This window comes from Ambystoma mexicanum, chromosome 5p, assembly GCF_040938575.1.
Source record: "Ambystoma mexicanum isolate Mex_15411 chromosome 5p, UKY_AmexF1_1, whole genome shotgun sequence".
NCBI lineage: Eukaryota > Metazoa > Chordata > Amphibia > Caudata > Ambystomatidae > Ambystoma > Ambystoma mexicanum.
Window position 1 is genome coordinate 156,662,056 of NC_090930.1, and position 17,792 is coordinate 156,679,847.

The 17,792-nt window shown below is 42.6% G+C and overlaps 1 protein-coding gene across 9 annotated transcripts in view; it reads right to left on the reverse strand.

Moving 5' to 3' along the window:
* The window catches only part of LOC138480812 (actin-binding protein WASF3-like), a 1,100,082-nt gene that overhangs the window by 641,510 nt on the left and 440,780 nt on the right, over positions 1–17,792 (reverse strand). The gene's annotated exons all lie outside the window — the stretch shown is intronic.

The window sequence follows — 17,792 nt, forward strand, 5'->3', positions numbered from 1 at the left end:
CTACTCTCCCCTCCCTTCCTTATCTATATCTTAGCTCCTGCACTATCCGAAATGTCGTCAGGCGAGTACGATAGTTAATTTCACATCCTCACTGTTCATGGCCTGTAAGAATGTCATTGTTTTTTCCCTTGTCTTGAAGAGCTTTGAAACACATTGTGTATAGGAGCTATATTAATAAACTCTCATATCATATCATAACAGCCGCTTATAATTGAAGTCTTTAATTGACAGGGAGCAGTTGCATCGTCCGGCACGCTTCAGCCACCTGGCGTCAGTGTCCAATCCCGCAGACTGCATGGAAAGCACCATTTTGAATAACCTCCATTCTCCTTATGTTGGCTTGGGTAGTGACAACAAGAAGGCGATTACAGTAGTCCAATATTCCAGCTTCCATAGTGGTTGGAGAAATGTCTTACTGTCATACCTTTCCTGACCAATGTAATGACGCCTTTTTCAAGTTGGTGCTGCCACTTTAATGTGTTGTTCATTCATACTTCCACATACTGAACGGACACTACCTCCTATAGAGGCTGCCGGGCCCATAGAGAATCTATATTTACAACACTTTGCCATTTTACTTGGACTAAAGATCATAATTCATAATTTTGTTTTTTGTTGTTTGAAATGTTCATATTGAATTCTTTTTGCTGGCCTCTAGTAGTAAAGGTGTTTAGTTGGAATTGGAGTCCCTTTGAGCCATTGTCAACAACGAAGGGGACCCCGCTCTTATTTTTTCCTAGCCTCTGGGCACCAAATTCCATTCTATTTAGCATTCTGGTAATGCCCCCGGGGGCCCATATTTATAGGCCGCAGCGTATGGAGGGTTTTAAGAAAGGCCCCAGGGGCATTGCCTGACGAGAATTGATATGGGTGGATAATTTCTGGTTCACTACGGTCTGTAATTCCCTGCCAACTCATGGGACTAGTTTAGCTACATTCATTCATTAAAAAGCATTGTCAAGCATGAGATCCATACCCCTGGATCCGTCCTAAAAATATATTTTTTAAATGTATTATTACAGTTTATTACTAAGCACAATCCTTATGTATTATCATGACATCAGTCTCTTGTTTAGTTGTTCTAGGCAGAGGGCCAACGCAATTGTCAACTTGTTGTTGGATTCTTCCGACACTGCACGCCACAATTCCTCACTTCCCGAAGACGGTCTTTTTGCAATTTCGGGTTCAATATGTCTTGTTCTTACTGATTGCAAGTAAGGGCAGGGCAGAACCAAATGTTTCAGTGTTTCGTCAGCTTTGGTGCAAAATCTGCAGCTGCTATCATTGTCGAGACTTCCTTTTCTTAAGTTTTGTATTTCCTTCGTTTGAAAGAGATTTAATCAGAACTTCATAAAAGCTGTTCTGAGCTGTTTACTAGGTAACTTTTCAAGATATTTAAGGAACTCGTTGGACACCTTGGATTCTGGTGCGGCCAACTGCATACATATATGTTGCCCTTTTTGGTCCGTGGTTTCGATCCAATCGTGTTGCCACCATTTTTTCTTCACTGCATGAGGATTTTGTTGTAGCACTGCTTTAGTGGTGTTTAGTTGTGCCAAAATTATCTCATTGTTTTTCTCCCATATGCCTAGCAGAGTATAATTTTTGTCTTGAGGGCCAGAGTTCATGATCTTGAATTGTGGGAGGTTGTCCGTGCCAATCACATTTCTGTACAAGGAAAGTGTGGTCCAGGTGATTCTTGCATTAAATGAAGTGAGACCAAGCTCATATCTAATACAGGCAGTAGGGGTTCCTGGAGGCAGTTGCTGATTTTTTTTCTCCAAAAGATGTGTTCACATGTAGCCCACGTTGTATGTGAGTATCCCAACAGAACTGCTGCCCCATGAATTAGAGCTGGAACCATTTTAGCTCGATAAAAGTTCATCACTGGTTTTGGAGTGAACTTTCCATATTTTTATTTTATTTATCATTGCAGCTTGTGCAGTTAACTGTCTACACTTTAGTCTAATTTTTCATATCATTGGTTCATCACTGATGCTAGAGTTAATGACTACTCCCAAATATTGTATTTGGGTTACACATTTTAGCGTGTCCTGTCCAATTTTCCAGTGGAATTTCTTTTTCACTTGTACTTTGCGGCCTTTTTATTTCTAAGATCTGTGTTTTAGAAGTGTTTATCTTCAGGCTATTGCTCAAGATATACTTCTGCAAAGCTGTTAATTTACGCAGAAGCCTCACTGGGGTCAAGTCCAGAAGGAACATGTCATCTGAGTATAACATTCAATGCAAGTGGTTTCCTTTGATCTTTGGAGCAGTAGTTTGTACTTCGCTCAAAGAGTTGCCGATGTCAGCTATTATTGGGTTGATAAGGTTCCACTTTGGTCAAGGCAAATCTTGAGCTCTGTATTTAAGAAAAGTTCCTTAATCACCATGATTAACGCCGTTGGGCAGTTTTGATCTTTCATCTTTCTCCACAGAAGCTCTCGGTCAACCCCCATCGAAGGTGTTAGCCAAGTCTACAAATTCTAGATAGACTTTTGTTTTTTTTCTGATTCCTTCCATTTTAAGCAGATTAAGCATGAGTAGGTTTAACCCACAGCCCATGCCCTTGACAAACCCTGTCTGTCTAGGGTCAAAGGATCCGGACTCTTTCATCCAGGATGTTAAACGATGATGCAATTGCGTGGCAAAGATCTTTCCTATCATGTCTAAAAGCGCTATCGGCCTATAGTATTTAGGGTTTGTTTGTAATCCCTTTTTAAATATAGGTACAATGACTGCGCTTTTCCATGATGTTGGTATTGTGTGCTCCTTCAATATTAACTCGAATAGTTAATCACAGAAGACGGCCCAATCATTTGGATTTTGCTTCAATATGTAATTTGTTAAGCCATCGGGGCTAAGGGCCCAGAAGCTATTGGATGGATCAAGTCTTTCCTGAGCGAGAGAACGATGCGAGTCTTCTCTCCCTCCGCGGAGGCAGATCCCACCCCGATCTCGTGTGGTGTCCCTCAGGGCTCCTGCGTATCCCCAACTCTATACAACATTTTCACCAAGCCATTGTTCGACGATCTGGATCATCTTGGTATCACCTATACTAACTACGCAGATGATACACAGATCCTCCTCCCGCTTTCTGGGGATCATGCTAAGGACACGGAATTGGTGAACAAGGTATACCTTATCATCCAGGCATGGATGGCCACTCACGGCCTTTGTCTAAACGATGATAAGACAGAGTTGATCATCTTAGGTACCCGAGCCAATATCAAAAAACTAGGACAGGAATTTGCCTCCTTCAACATAGACGGGAACATCATCCAAGTATCCAAGGATGTTAAAACCCTGGGATTCTATCTTGATTCTACCCTATCTTTTGACAAACAGCTAAAATCCCTTGCCTCCTCCACGGCCTACACGTGCAAACTGATTAGAGCCAGTAAACCTTTCCTCTCCAACAAGAGTTGTCTAATCCTGGCCAGAGCCTTAATTCTTTCCAGAGTAGATTATTGTAATGCCCTATACTCTGGAGCTAATAAAAAAATAACCCAGAGACTACAAACATTACAAAATAATGCCTTAAGAGCGGCACTAGGCATTAACAAACAGTCCCATATCTCGTCCACCAGAAGACATCACAACTGGCTGTCTACAGAGAACAAAATAAAACTCAAGATGCTATCCTTGACCCATAAAGCCCTCAATAACTCTGCCCCTAGTTACTTGTCTGGCAAACTCCATAGGAGAACATCTTCCAGACCCACCAGAGCTGGTAACTTCAACTGTTTGACAATACCGAACTTTAGACTGAACACTATCGGAGGAAACAGTTTCCCAGTAAAGGCGGCTAAAACTTGGAATTCTCTACCACAAGACCTGAGAGCAGACATGCCCTACCGTTGCTTCAGGAAAAAAGTTATTCAACTCCTCACCTCGACTGACCTTGGCTGACCGGGGGCTCCTACTTCCTACGAGCATCATGACCCCCTTGAACCTGTATACTTGCTGTAATTACTGTATGCCTGATCTGTCTAACCCAATGTAATTTTAATGTACATTTTGCCATGATGTAACCTGTAAGTTTCGTATTTCCTTGCCACTGCGCCCTGTTACCCCTGGGTCTGGCGCGCATAAAAAGTGAATAAAACAAACAAACAAACAAACAATAATGTGTCTGATGTTTTCCATGATGTCGTCTTTGGAGATCTCAATGTTCCAGGAGTCAGTGAATTCACAGTTTTGTTCTGTTGGGCCTTGTTTGTCGAACAGGTTGGTATAGTGTTTGATCCACTGATCCTCTGTTACCATGTTACATGACAGGGCTTGCTGAGTGGCCTCTGTGCCATTTATGATTGACCAAAAGTCTCTTGATGTTTTTCTGGCCATGCTCTGCAGTATCGTTTCAGCATCCCTTTGTTCCATGATTACCTTGTGTGACTTTAACCAGTTGTTATATTTAATTTTGATTTTATTTTTTTCTTTAAGGCAATCTTCGTAGTTGGTTTGCGTAATTGCTCTGATGCTTTTTCATAATTCCCTTTTCTTTGCTGCAATATCTGGGTCAAATGTGTGTAAGGGTTTAAATCTTGGTTTTACGGTTTCATATCTCGATTCTTTGCATTGCTGTACTATAGAGGTGTATTCGACTTTGTCCCTTCCATCGTTGCTCATCTTGTTGTTTAGCTCGTTCGTAATGTTGATGATTTATGTGTTGTTCAGTCTCAACCTATTGTGTCCCGGTCCGATGTCAATTCTTTGTGACCATATTTCAGAGTCTGAGCATTATTATTAGATTATGATTGATCTGTGGCATATTGAGAGTTTTTTTCGCCAGTGGTTCTGATACGAAGAAATAATCCAAAATTGATTCTTGATTTACACTGCGCAAGTTGCCTGTGGAGGCATGTCACCTGTGATGTTCCCGTTGAGCCCCCGGATTTCTCTGGCTTCCATTTCACCCATCCATGATTTTATTATCTTGTTCAATTGTTCCCTTTGTTTTCCTGTTTTCTTGTTGCCTATTTTTAGCTGCACACATTCCATATTTAGGTCTCCACATATAACGATGGACATGATATTGTCCATTATGTCACATATTTCATCGAGGAAGGTCGATGTTCCAGCTGCCTGATGTTGGCAATGCATGTTAATGACATGTAGTTTTTTGTCTCTTTCCCTCTGATATCGATGGCGATTCTATAGTGGAAGTTGAATATAGGGAGACTGGTTTTGGGAGTCCAGAATGCGAAAGCCACTTTTTGTTTTATACAGGGTGATTAGCCCCAACATCGGATGGCCCTTTGGGTGTTTTATTGCAGCATTTAATACAATTTCGTAGCCTGCTACACATGGCGTGGTAAATAGACAGGTTCCTTGAAGGCAAACTATGTCTAATTCTCTCAGTGTTGTCGAGGTGTTCTGAAATAAATGAGCAAATCCCTGCTTGTTCCAAGAACCCATGTGAAACTCTGCATTGTCTGGGCTGTTTCGACATTAAGGCTTCTGCGACCCAGCTCCATCTTTCACCATTTTCTTGTTTGTTAGAAGAAGTTTGGCTTTTCTCATCCACTTCCTCCTCCTTGTGGTCGCACGCAAACATAATCTTAATCTGTTTTTTGGGTTTTGAGGCAGACTTCCACGATTTGGTACATGAGTCCCCCAGCGGCTCCTCAGCACCTGTTAGGTTAGTCTTGTTATTTTGATCGATAATTAGATTTCCTTTATGGCTAGCTATTCGGGTCGAGGGTCCTATGGCTTTGTGGCTATCCCATTTCTCTATAGATGTAAAGTTTCCCATGTTGCATTCAAGGTTAATCTGTGCCAAGTCAAAACCCAAGTAATTTATCTAATTGATTCTGCTTAATATTGTATCCCGTATGTATCTGGAATAAATATGCAGTAATACTCTATCGAAAATCTAATCTTTGATAAATTCAACTGTTTTGATATCTTTGGAGAGTACCGATCTTAAGTGTGGTTTATGATGGAAAATTCAGAGCACGTTGTTCCTGTTTAGGATAAGAGCGTCATCTGAAGGTGATATTGTTTCCAGTAAGATACAATAGTTAGAATCAATCTTTTGCCTTTTGTGAGAATTCCTCTGGCCGAGCTGAGATGATATCCGGGTGTCGCCAGTCATTCTCTCTCTCGTGTTGCCTGTCTGGTTTTCTCTTATTTTGTCCTCGTAGTAAGTTGGCCATCACGGTTTCTGTGGTTGGTTTGCCATTTTTATGATACAGTCTTGTGATCTGCTGCAGTGGTAAGGATTACTTAACCGTCAAGGTTTTCACTTCTATAGCTGCCCTTCGATCAGCTATTGTTTCAAAGTGAACCAAAGACTGCTGCTTGCCCGTCATGTAATCGAAAATTGGTTTTGAATGTGGTTCAGGGGAGAGGATGTTTGTGCAGACACTTTTTGACGTTTTTATCGTAGTTGTCTGGAGTCCTCTGTCTAAAAGACTCCATCTCCTCTTCAGAGCCACTACATAATATTATCCTCTTTTCGTTGGGTTGTGTGTTTCCTGGACTTCTTCCTCGCCGTCGGTGTCATATGTAGACAAATTCAACAATTTGTCCAGTGCCTCTACTTCTCCTCTTTGGATTTCGCCAGGTTGGGTTTCTTTTTGATCAGTTATGCAGTTTTGAACCTCATGTTTAAGTACCAAGGATTGTGTCCTTTCCACCTTGACAGCTTTTTTGAATGGCATTTTCCTGAATGGTAACATTCAAGGATTTCAAGTTTCTCCAAAGTTTTCTTGAACTGTTCATTTTTATGCTCTTGCCAAGTTGTTGATTTTTTGTTTTCTTCTTGCATTTGCTTTGGCTAAGGGTTGCTTCCCCATATTTTACAGTTGCAGCAATTATTTGTTTCTCAAATATCCCATAAGTTTCTTTTTTTTTTGTTGTGTTGTTTCCCACATTTTCATTATCTGGTTCTTCTGGGTTCCCAACCATGCCTTCAGCGTTACCAGACGTCGAAGACTGGGCTGATTGCTGTTCCATCCTTAGCTCTGTTTCTTCGATTTTTCTTTGTACACTTGGATTTACAGTGGAACTTTTTTTCAGAACTTTTCGGTGTGTCTCGCCGGTCTCCCTCCTCAAGTGTCACGTTCATATCTGTGTCGGCCTCAGTTACTCCTACTTCCCGGGTAACTGCCTTATTTTGTTGGACAGTTTGTGGCTGAGTGTCTCAGGGGTCCGACTGTTCACCGTTTATCCGTTGTGATCTCCTAACCCCTTCTCACAGTTGATTCTTTCAGGATGGACCTTTTTTTAGAATCATCAGTGCTTCACCTGTGGGTTCGGCAAGGAGTCTTTTATCATCTGCGTAGTTTTTTAGTTGTTCCTTTAGTAGCATGGATGATGTTTCTAGTTTTCGCACGTCATTGTGAACGTGTACTTTCATTTCTCAAAGCTCTCTTTCCATATTCACCATTTTGGAGTTCATTAAGACAATTAGTGTGTTCTGGTCCTGATAGTTGTCATTGAATTGTTCATAGATTTTTGTAAAAGGGGCCACCGCAATAGAAAACACAGATTTTATAGTGGGACTTAAGTCCAGGAACACCCTTTCAGCCATCTCTCTAATTTAGGGTATTCCCTTGTCACAATTGTCAGATGTTTGGTCTTCCGATGATGATGTTGATTCTCTTGAGTTGGTTCGAGCAGGATCTTTTCTGCTGGGTTGATTGGAAACTACTAGATTCCCTTTCAGTCTCCTTTCATTGTTAGGCCTATTTTGGGAGCTCATAATTGGGTTTCATGGACTAGAGTCAACCCGTCTTCGTTTTTGTGGTTGTTTAGTTTGTTTTTGAGATTCATTGCCCTTCTATTTATGCTGATTAGAGCTGCCGTTGTGTTCAGGACTTTAGCAACGGAGGACTCTTTCCCCTGATTTCTCCTATACACTTCACTGAGGCTACTCTGATTCATTTTCTCATTAAGTGTGGTTAAATCTTTGAGTAGATGGTCAGCAACGGCTAATGAGTCACGCCAGTGATTAGTGTTATTTAAGGCGCAACCACCTCCGGGGTCGGCCCGGTACCATTCGTCATTCAATGTTGTCTCTAATGTGGCTTACAATGAAGTGCAGACTGCAGAGCCTTCAAAGACTTCCCTCAAGTCCGGATCTACCTCGACTTGCTTTTGTTGTTCCGAGGACATACATAGATCACCTGTTTTTACCTTTTGAGTGGATCCTGGAGTAATTCGACCACAAGAGTAGTTTAATTTTGTGTTGCTCACAAGTTCTATCTGGGTTGATCTATTTTCTGTCTCTGCAGGCTCTATTGCCAGTGGGGTGCGAGTTAAGTGGCGGAGCTAACGAGTCCAGTGTAGACAATGTCTAAATTGTCTTCACTCACTTTCATCCTGTTCTATAAGTGCTCATTGACCTTTGCCATGTGTATGTTACGTTTGTTTTGGGGTTGCCCATTTTTATTACATTCCAAGCAACGCCAGGCGAAGACACACAACTTTTGCAGGCGTTTCCCTATACTCATGACAGGAGTTCATTACACACTTTCGAGTTTGGCAATTCATCCGACAAGGATAAGCATTGCAAAATGTTTTGACACAGCCCATACTTTCTTCGTTAAATAGCCACGGTGAGGGCTTGAGAGATGAGGGAGTGGTTGGTGAGCCGGACATGCAATCCTTATGACAGTCGTTCTTAGGACAGTCCTTGTTTGAACATGTTATGACAACAGTATTGACATTGACATCCGCTTCTGTGGCGTACAGTGGGTTACTTCAATCATATGTACCCGCTGGAGTTGAAATTGTTTTGTTTATCAAGTCCGCCACCCCTCCACTTTGAAGGCTCTCTCTTCATCTCCCATTTACTTGCCTGTCTCCATCTCTGCTTCGCGCTCCAGTTCCCACCGTATCAGTCTGATGCAACTGAGACTCTGCTGATTTACATCTCCAAAGATGTAGTGGTCTGGGGAGGCGAAGTGGGTGGGGGAAGGAGCATATTTCTTTGGGTGAGGTCTGTTTGACTGCAAGGCTTAGGGGGCATGTTAAGCTCCATTGCGGTCACCATTCACCAGTCCACCACGAACACCAGGAACACTCCACACACTCCGCGACGGTCCACATCCGAGTGCAAGTTTTTATGTTCTTGGCTCCTCCAGTGAAAACAGTGAAAACGCACTTGTAGATGCAGCTCTTCTACCAGCACAACGAACACCAGGAACACTCCATGGTAGATAGTCCCGGCCAGGGGCTTTACTGGCTTAAGGCTTGCTGTACCTCTTTCATATTGAAAACCATGTTTTCAGCAACATTTTGCCACACAATACTAACTGATTGATTGCAGCCCCCAGCAGCAAAATCCCTTAACTCAATGGCCCCATTATCCCTTCATATTATAGCTCTCTGTCCAATTGGCATAGGGTACAGAAGTGTTAAACCATGTGATTCTGTGGCCAGCGTATCCAGATTAGTTGGGTGCACCCCAAAGGAAGATACCCTCCAGAATTCCCTCTGATTATTAGATTGTGCTGCAGTTTTTTTTTTAAAGATTTCCCATTGTTTTATAATAAGCACTTCTTTCTTACTAATCATTAGGCTTCTATGCTCTAGCCTTTTTTGTGCTATAATGCAAGGGTTTCTCCCATTATGACTCTTCAGTGCTGTTGACAGCGCTATCTTATCCAATCTGCATTTCTTTCAAAACTACCCCTGGTTAGCAGATGTATTCATTGTATTCGTACACCAGGTCTGCGTCACAAGCTGCCTAGTGGTGTTAGCCAATTCATCATAAAAGGCCAATGGATTGCTCAAAGAGTCAGTGTCCACATAATCAATCTTAATCGGTAGTAGTTCTTTATGAAGATCTGGGGGTATGGTACCTTTATCCAATCTTTGCCATTTTAGACATGTTTTCGTGACAGTGTATTTGAATTAACAATTGTGGTTGGAATATAGGGTAATTATAATTGGTTATTTATAATGTGTTTAATACCCAGAGGTTTCTAAGCGCGGACCCGGGGATCGAACTTGTGTTGCTTGGCGTTGTCTTACTACCAAGGCGAGCGTGTTGCCCCTGAGCTGTCCTCCCAGGCCCGGTGTTCACCATAGGAGCAAAGACAAGCACTAACAGGTCGTGGACACTCTCCAACCTCTCAGTTAATTACTTCTAATGAGATAACCGAATGCCATGATTCACAGGAAACCAATAAATAATCGATATATGCTTGTGTTTCATCAATCCTATAAGTAGGATGTGCCGTGCAGTTGCCGTTTGCCCTTCCACTGCATGCCACACATCATACACACCCATACAAGTCAATAACTCAAGCTGTCTTTCTATGATATGCGTAGTATCGTAATGCGGCATTAGACCGTAACTAAAGGATTCACCACTAATCATTTTCTATTTCCTGATCAGAGGAATACAATATATTGGGTTCTATTTGGCAGTTTAAATCCCCTACCACTATGATACGATCACGTTTAGAGAGTGCTTCAGCCTCCAAAGATTTCTTCAGCCTCCAATTCCGGCCTATGATAAACATTGAATATGTGTAACGCCTCAGTGCCTTTTTTCCTTTCTTTATTTTGTATTGTTTTTTTCTAACATACCTGATTTTGGTTTCTAAGCGTGGATCCGGGATTTGAACCTCTGTTGCTCTGCATGGTCTTGCTTCCAAGACCATCGCATTGCCCCCGTGCAATCCTCTGTTCACTGTTGAATAATAATGTCTGGCATATCAGCAGATGATAACTTCCCCCAGCTTGCAATTGGCATCAAAGGCTATGATGGACCCATATTTGCAGCTCCCTCTTTGGGCTAACCCCTGGGTTCTTGGTTACCCGGTTGGAAGAAGGTTGATAGCCCAGTTTATGGACTGGTTTGAAACGTTGATGTCTCTTGTAGGCATATAATGTGGGCATTTATAATAAATCAACGGCAATCTGGATCTTCATCCTGCTCTCCAAGCCCCGGACATTCCATGAAAGAACTTATATTGGCTTCACCATTAACGAAATAGATGGAAAATAATATCCATCTTTCACAGTTTTTTTTGTATTCAAGGTGAACAAGGGGGTGGAGGAGAGGCATTAGTCCAGAATTACTAGGGGGGTCTCTATTTTTTTTTATCTGCATGTTGGTTGTGAATCTAGATAGTCTTCATCCAGTGGTCTGCGTCTTAATATTATAGTGGAGCCTATATGCGGTAAGGTTCTCAAATCAGCATCAAGGAGGTCTTCCACAAGAGATTGGTGTGTCAGATTAATCCTAATAATTTCCCATTGGGAATTGGATGGATGAGGTAAAGGTTTATCATGCATTCTATCGGCACAGGTGATGCTTCAACAGCCTTTCTTACAACACAGCCAATGGGTGCATTTCTTGATAAAAGAATCCTCATTCTTCCATATCTTCCCAGTAAGTTTAGGGATTCCAGTCATGTACAGAAAACTAGACTCTGGCCTGATACCCACTAAGTTACCACTTTCCTGCTGCCACCAACAGCCTTCTGCCGGTTGTTTTAGTGCACACTGGACATGGTTTCCAGATATATGTTGCTTTATGGTTGTGCGTCCTGGGCTTGGTGTATCAGTTCTTAAACTTGTGATATCACCTTAAGATAAGCTGTCTTTGGTATATATTTACAACTTTACATTGTTTTGACTATATCAGTTAATGTTCTAATAGGTGCATAGGGAGCATTGCCCCCGACACATCACACCCAACCCCCTGTGTAACACTACATTTTGTTACAGGATTTTGCACAGTAGAGAGTACAGCATTTCCTTTGACAGCCATCTCGTGAATGACTATCCGTACCTGGACACGTCACCTCTTAAATCCTTCATTTTACACATCAATACTTCTCATTGCATTCAGCCCAGTGAGTTGGACTCCGCTCGAATTGATCAAGCGGAGCAACTTGGAGGATTAGTGCTTAATTTAGATTCCTTCATAGGAGCAAAATGAGACTTGGAAATTGTCTTGGATTCTCAGTGCAAATGTGTTCAAGTGTTACCTCTAGCACAACTACTGAATGCTTGTAGATGGTCTCTAATTGTGGCGGAAGATCACAAATATCCGGATGCATTGCATCATGAGTAACAAATACCACTTAATAAGTATGCCCCTCCAGCTGTCGCAGTGGGTGGGGAGTCTGTCATGTCAGGAGTTAATAGTTTGTGTGGGATGTGTGGAGCTTGCTTGATATTGATCTGATTCAGGCTGGAGTTGATGTAAGCAAACATCCCTGTGACAATCTCAGGCTATTGTCAATATTTCGTTCATTCCTTATGGACAGCTGGTTTTGAGATTGGTTTAGGATTTGATTTAGCACTCGGTTGGGCTATGTCCATAAGCAGAACTTCAATTTACTCAATAATGTCCTTAGCCTGAGAGATATCTTGTATCTTAGTTTCCACGGGTATTGTGGGTTTAGGCAGTAGGTAAAAATAATTCCATGATGTTTGCCTTTCCATTTAGCCATTTCACCAGAGTGGAAATAAAAAAGGTTGCCGATATATGCAATTGGGGTATAAAAATAAAATATTAAACCTGTGTTAAACATGTGTATGTGGCATGCTTGTGGCATGCTTGTCTCAAGTCCATCTCCCCGCCACAAAACACCAGCAAGATTGAGGCAGAAACATAAGCAATTCCAACTGAAATCATGGGGAAAACGTTATTAGTGTTCCCAGGAAATCAGAGGGCCTTTACAGAGAAAAGGAAAAGAGGTAGGTCTCAGAGTCTCAGAAAGCCCTCAGAGAGTCCTCAGGAAATAATAACACCTAACGGCCCTTCTCCAGGATGCCTTGCAAATGCCTGCACCCTAAGCCATGTGGGCTTTGTTGCGAGGGCACTGACCTCTGCTGGTAAGGTGGACGGGCCATAGCCTGGCACGCTGGCGTGTCAGTGCTGGATCCTTCCTCCTTGCTCTGGGTCATCAGCTGCCTTCCGATTGCTGGTGCCATTAGCGGCACAAGCTTCACATCAAGGGCGCTAGAGTCTGCTGCTATGGAGAAGAGGGAGTGGCGGGAACATGTAAGCGTGTCACCGCCAGATCCTTCATCTTTCCTCCGAGTCCTCATCTGCCGGCGCACTTAGTCGTGAGGGCTTTTCTGGGGGGGTGCCGGCATCTACTGGTATGGTGGAGGGGGCGTGGCCAGGACACCTGAAAACCTGGGATCCTTGCTCCTTCCTCTGGGTCCTCAGCCACCTGCCAACTACTGGCACCTTTAGCTGCACTGGCTTTGCCTCGAGGGCACCCAGCGTCTGCTTGTATGCTGGAGAGAGAGTGACCTGGACATGTAGGCGCATCAGTGCTGGATCCTTCCTCAGCCGCCTACCAACTGCTTGCACCCTTAGCCATGTGTGCTTATCCATGAGGGCATCAGAGTCTGCCGGTATGGTGGAGGGGGTGTAGCCTGGACACGTTGACGTGCCAGCACTGGTTCCTTTCTCCAGATCCTCAGCTGCATCCCATCTACTGGCACCCTTAGCTGTGTGATCTTCAGTTCAAGAGCACCAGTGTCTGCTGGTATGGTGGAGGGGGTGTAGCCTGGACACGTTGACGTGCCAGCACTGGATCCTTTCTCCAGATCCCCAGCTGCATCCCATCTACTGGCACCCTTAGCTGTGTGATTTTCAATTCAAGAGCACCAGTGTCTGCTGGTATGGTGGAGGGCGTGTAGCCTGGACACGTTAATGCATCAGCACCGGATCCTTCCTCCGAATCCTCAGCTGCATCCCATCTACTGGCACCCTTAGCTGTGTGATCTTCAAATCAAGAGCACCAGTGTCTGCTGGTATGGTGGAGGGCGTGTAGCCTGGACACGTTAATGCATCAGCACCGGATCCTTCCTCCGAATCCTCAGCTGCATCCCATCTACTGGCACCCTTAGCTGTGTGATCTTCAAATCAAGAGCACCAGTGTCTGCTGGTATGTTGCAGGCAGCGCTAGATCCTTCCTGCGTCTTTCCTGTCTCAGAAATGAATACCTTGAAAAGTGGTTGTCACATTGACATTCTGACACACGATTCTCTATAGCATCATAGGCAGACTGGAGTGCAAATGTGTTATGTCCTTTTTTGGGGGGAAGGGTGGAGGGTAGCTCTTCCAAGATCTCCACGATCCTTTATGTTTACTGAGGGTTCTGCCATTTGTAGAGGATGGTTTCTGTTATTCCCTGCCCTAAATGCCTATAAGCCAATATATAGGGAAATCCTTCAATGAAACCTGTTTATCAACTGGTGTGTCCCAATTCATTGGGATGGCGCTCAATAGGCTACTTGTTCTGGTGTCTCCTATAAGCCTTGAATCTATCACAGTGTTGCCTATTTGGCTTAGCCATCTTCTGCTTCAAAACTCTCTGACGATGCATTCGATTTGCCTTGGACACCTCTTGATCTCTCTTCTTTCACACTTAATTTTCCAATGAGAGTATTGAATGGTAAATCCATTTCCCCATTAGCCAATGGTCATGTGATTGGTGTTTAACAAATGTTTCCACCTGCTTGCACATGTGTGTGCCTTCTATTTCTGTGTAAGCAGGTGTTGCCTTTCACCTAATAACTCAATTTGTATTTGTATATATGTGTTATTTATATAGCTCCTTATGCAAAGGTGCTGTACAGAAGCCAATTTACAGTACAATAGCTTGGTATCTTCTTGTGCCTATTACATCAAACTGTTAGTCCACCTTAGACCCCTCATTTCTCAAGACAATTGCTAGAACAATTGTGGAGCAAAAATTGATTATTGTTCCAGCCTACTCGTGAGCATTAATAAATCTATTTGCAATAGGCTGCAGGTTACCCAGAACCGAGCTGTAAGAGTGGTTATGGGCCTCTCCCAGAGAGACCATGTGTCAGCAGCAAGACAAGCTCTTTTTAGAGTATTAGTAATAACTCAGAAATGCCCGCGTATTTACAGGTTCTTTCATCTAACTAGCAATCAGGATCGTCTGTTGATCCATGGGTTTAGGAACGCAAAGGCCTCAAAGGGAGCCTTTTACGCTTCTGCCCCTAGGGTTTGGAATGACCTTCCTCGAAAATTACAAGGCATTGACTCAACTGATGTCTTCAAAAGAAAACTGAAGGCACTGTTGTTTGCATGAGGAGATCAGCTTCTGTCTACTACTCCACTGTAATCTGACCATGCCTGCAGACTTTTTTGTTCTTCTGTCGTTCTGTTTTGGGTTGTGCCCTTAAGCCTACGGGTCCATGGCCTGCGCATTATACATTTATAAAAAGTAAATAGGGTTGAAACATAGTCAAGAAAATACACAATGAGAAAGCAGTTCAATAACTCATAGTAAAAGTGAAATTTAAGATTGTAGTAAAAAACTTTTCAAAGCATCACTGAAAACAGAATAAGAATTGATAGATCTAAGAGAGAGAGGAGAGCGATCCAGTGGAAGAAAGCAAGCAAAGGGATGGTACGAAAATATGATTACGCACAAGGAATGATGAACAGATAGCAAAAAAAGAGAATGAGGACAAAGAACCTGAGAGGGAACATAAAAGGACACAAGAGATGCAAGATAGATCGGAGCAAGGCCATGAAGAGATTTGAATACAATGCAGAGAATGTTAAATTTAAGCACAGAATGGAAGGATAACCATTCAAGAGAAGATAGTGAAGTAGAAAACAAATTGCAAGGAAAAAGCAATGAAAGAAGACGAATAGAAGAATTAAAGATAAACTTAAGGGAGGCTGGACGGGAAACAGGACGATATCAGAAGTTTAATAATGCTAAAAGTAAGAAAGGCTCTAACTTTAAGAATATTAAAAAAGACGAAATTGACAGGAATGAGAGGTAATAGAGATATGGTGAAAAAAGGATACGTTAGTATTGAGATGAAGAGCAATATTATGGGCAGTAAGAGAGATAGGAAGGCAAGAGGGAGGTAACAGGATAAAGGAAGGAGGGGAGGGAGATGGAATAGTACAAGCTGGAAAAAAAAAACCTTCAGTTTCTTAGGCGTTAAGAACAAGGAAATGATCAGACATCAGGTTTGAATAGCAGAAAGAAAGTCCAAGAGATTAGTGTGACTAGTAGGAGTAAAAGAAGGAAAAGACAAAATAAGTTGGGCATCATCAGCATAGGAATGATGAGTCAGCCCAAAAGAAGAAATAATAGAAGCAAGAGGAGCAGTGTAAAGACAGCAAAGAAAAGCACCAACAACATAACCATGCGGAACACTGTGAGGTAAGGCAGAGAGGCGTGAGACCGAGTAAGTAAGGTTAGATAAGTAACAGGGAAACCAAGATAATACAGAACCAGAGAACCCAAAGGAAGAGAGAGACTGTAGGAGTAGTATGTGATCCACTGTGTCAAAAGCAGTGGAAAGATCCAAGATTATAAGAATAGAAGAGTGTTTAGAATAACGAGCTGGCAGCGGTGAGTCGCAGAAAGAAAGAAGGACAGATTCAGTATAGTGACAGGGTCCAAAACCAGACTGGAAGCGAAGAAGAATAGAGTTCAATGAAACAAATGAAAAGACCTGAGAGTGAACAAGACGTTCCAAAGAAAAGGGAGAGGAGAGATAGGACAACAATTAGAAAGTAATGATGGATCTAAGGATTTTTTTTTCAGAATAGGAAGAATAACAGCATGTTTAAATAACAAAGGAAAAATAGTAGTAGTGTGGGAAATATTAGGAAAGATTAGTGAGATAAGAATTAAGAGAAGGATAGATTTGTGAAATAAGAGCGGAAGGTATGAGGTCATTAGGGGAAGCAGTTGGATTAGCCTACGAAAGAAGGATAGAAATATCTGAGTTAGAAACAGGACAGAAGGAAGAAATTGTCATAGATGATAAAGGAGAAGAAGAGAAATGAGAAGGAAGAGAGGAAGTAACAGCCATAGCTGCATGAAGAATATCTACTTTAGAAGTAAAGTAAGTAGAAAAATCAAGTGCAGTTAGAGTTGACGGGAGAGAGTGGTCAGAAAAGGGGAAGGAGGCAAGAGAGAGTTTGGAGAGATGTCTAGGATGAGAATATTGAGCTTGTAAGAGGTTAGTAAAGTAAGCACGCTTAGAAGCAAGAAGTAGTTCATCATAGAGAATGTGTTAAGAAGAAAACAGTTCTTGATCAACTTCAGAACGAGTCTTGGACCAACGCCTCTCGAGATGAAGAAGGGCTGTTTGCATTGAGCAAAGCTCAGGAGTAAGCCAAGGCTGTGAGGGCTCCCGAGAAGGAGAAAATGGAGAAGCAGTATATAGTGCATCAAGAGATGAAGAAAGAGAGGAGGAATAGACCGAAGCAGCCTCATCCACAGAAAGAGCAAGAAAATATGAATGAGAGGAGAGACAAGAGATACAGGAAGTTGAAAAGATAGGAATATTAAAAACATGAAAATTGCGATGGAAGTAAGAAGTGGGTACAGAAGAGAAAGAGCAATTAGGTATGATTCAGGTCTGGCTACTGGCCCCGGAGTCCAGGGACTTAGTTACAGTGTCTGCCATATTGTGGTTAGGCTCAGGCAACATGACAGTCAGGCAGTCTGTGTTCCGGTTGCCGATGCCTTCACTACTTACACTTGCTTACTACAATCACAGTCTACTGTGAGTATATGTCCTGTCATTTTCCTCTTCCTTGTAGATATTCTTCTGCTTTGGGGTCAGCTCTGTGATCCACTGCAAGTGTGCACACCCTAGGTGCGCTCAACAAAGAGACCTGCTCCGTGAGTGAAGTCAGAGTTTGCGTCCAGAGCAAGCTGGTAAACAGGTGTAGAGTATTCTGCACTAACATTTCCTCTTGGTTTCTCCATCACTTACTGATATACACCTCCTGCTAAGTGCAATGTCCTTCTAAGTACTACAGGACACTCTTCTTCACTTTTCATGCAATA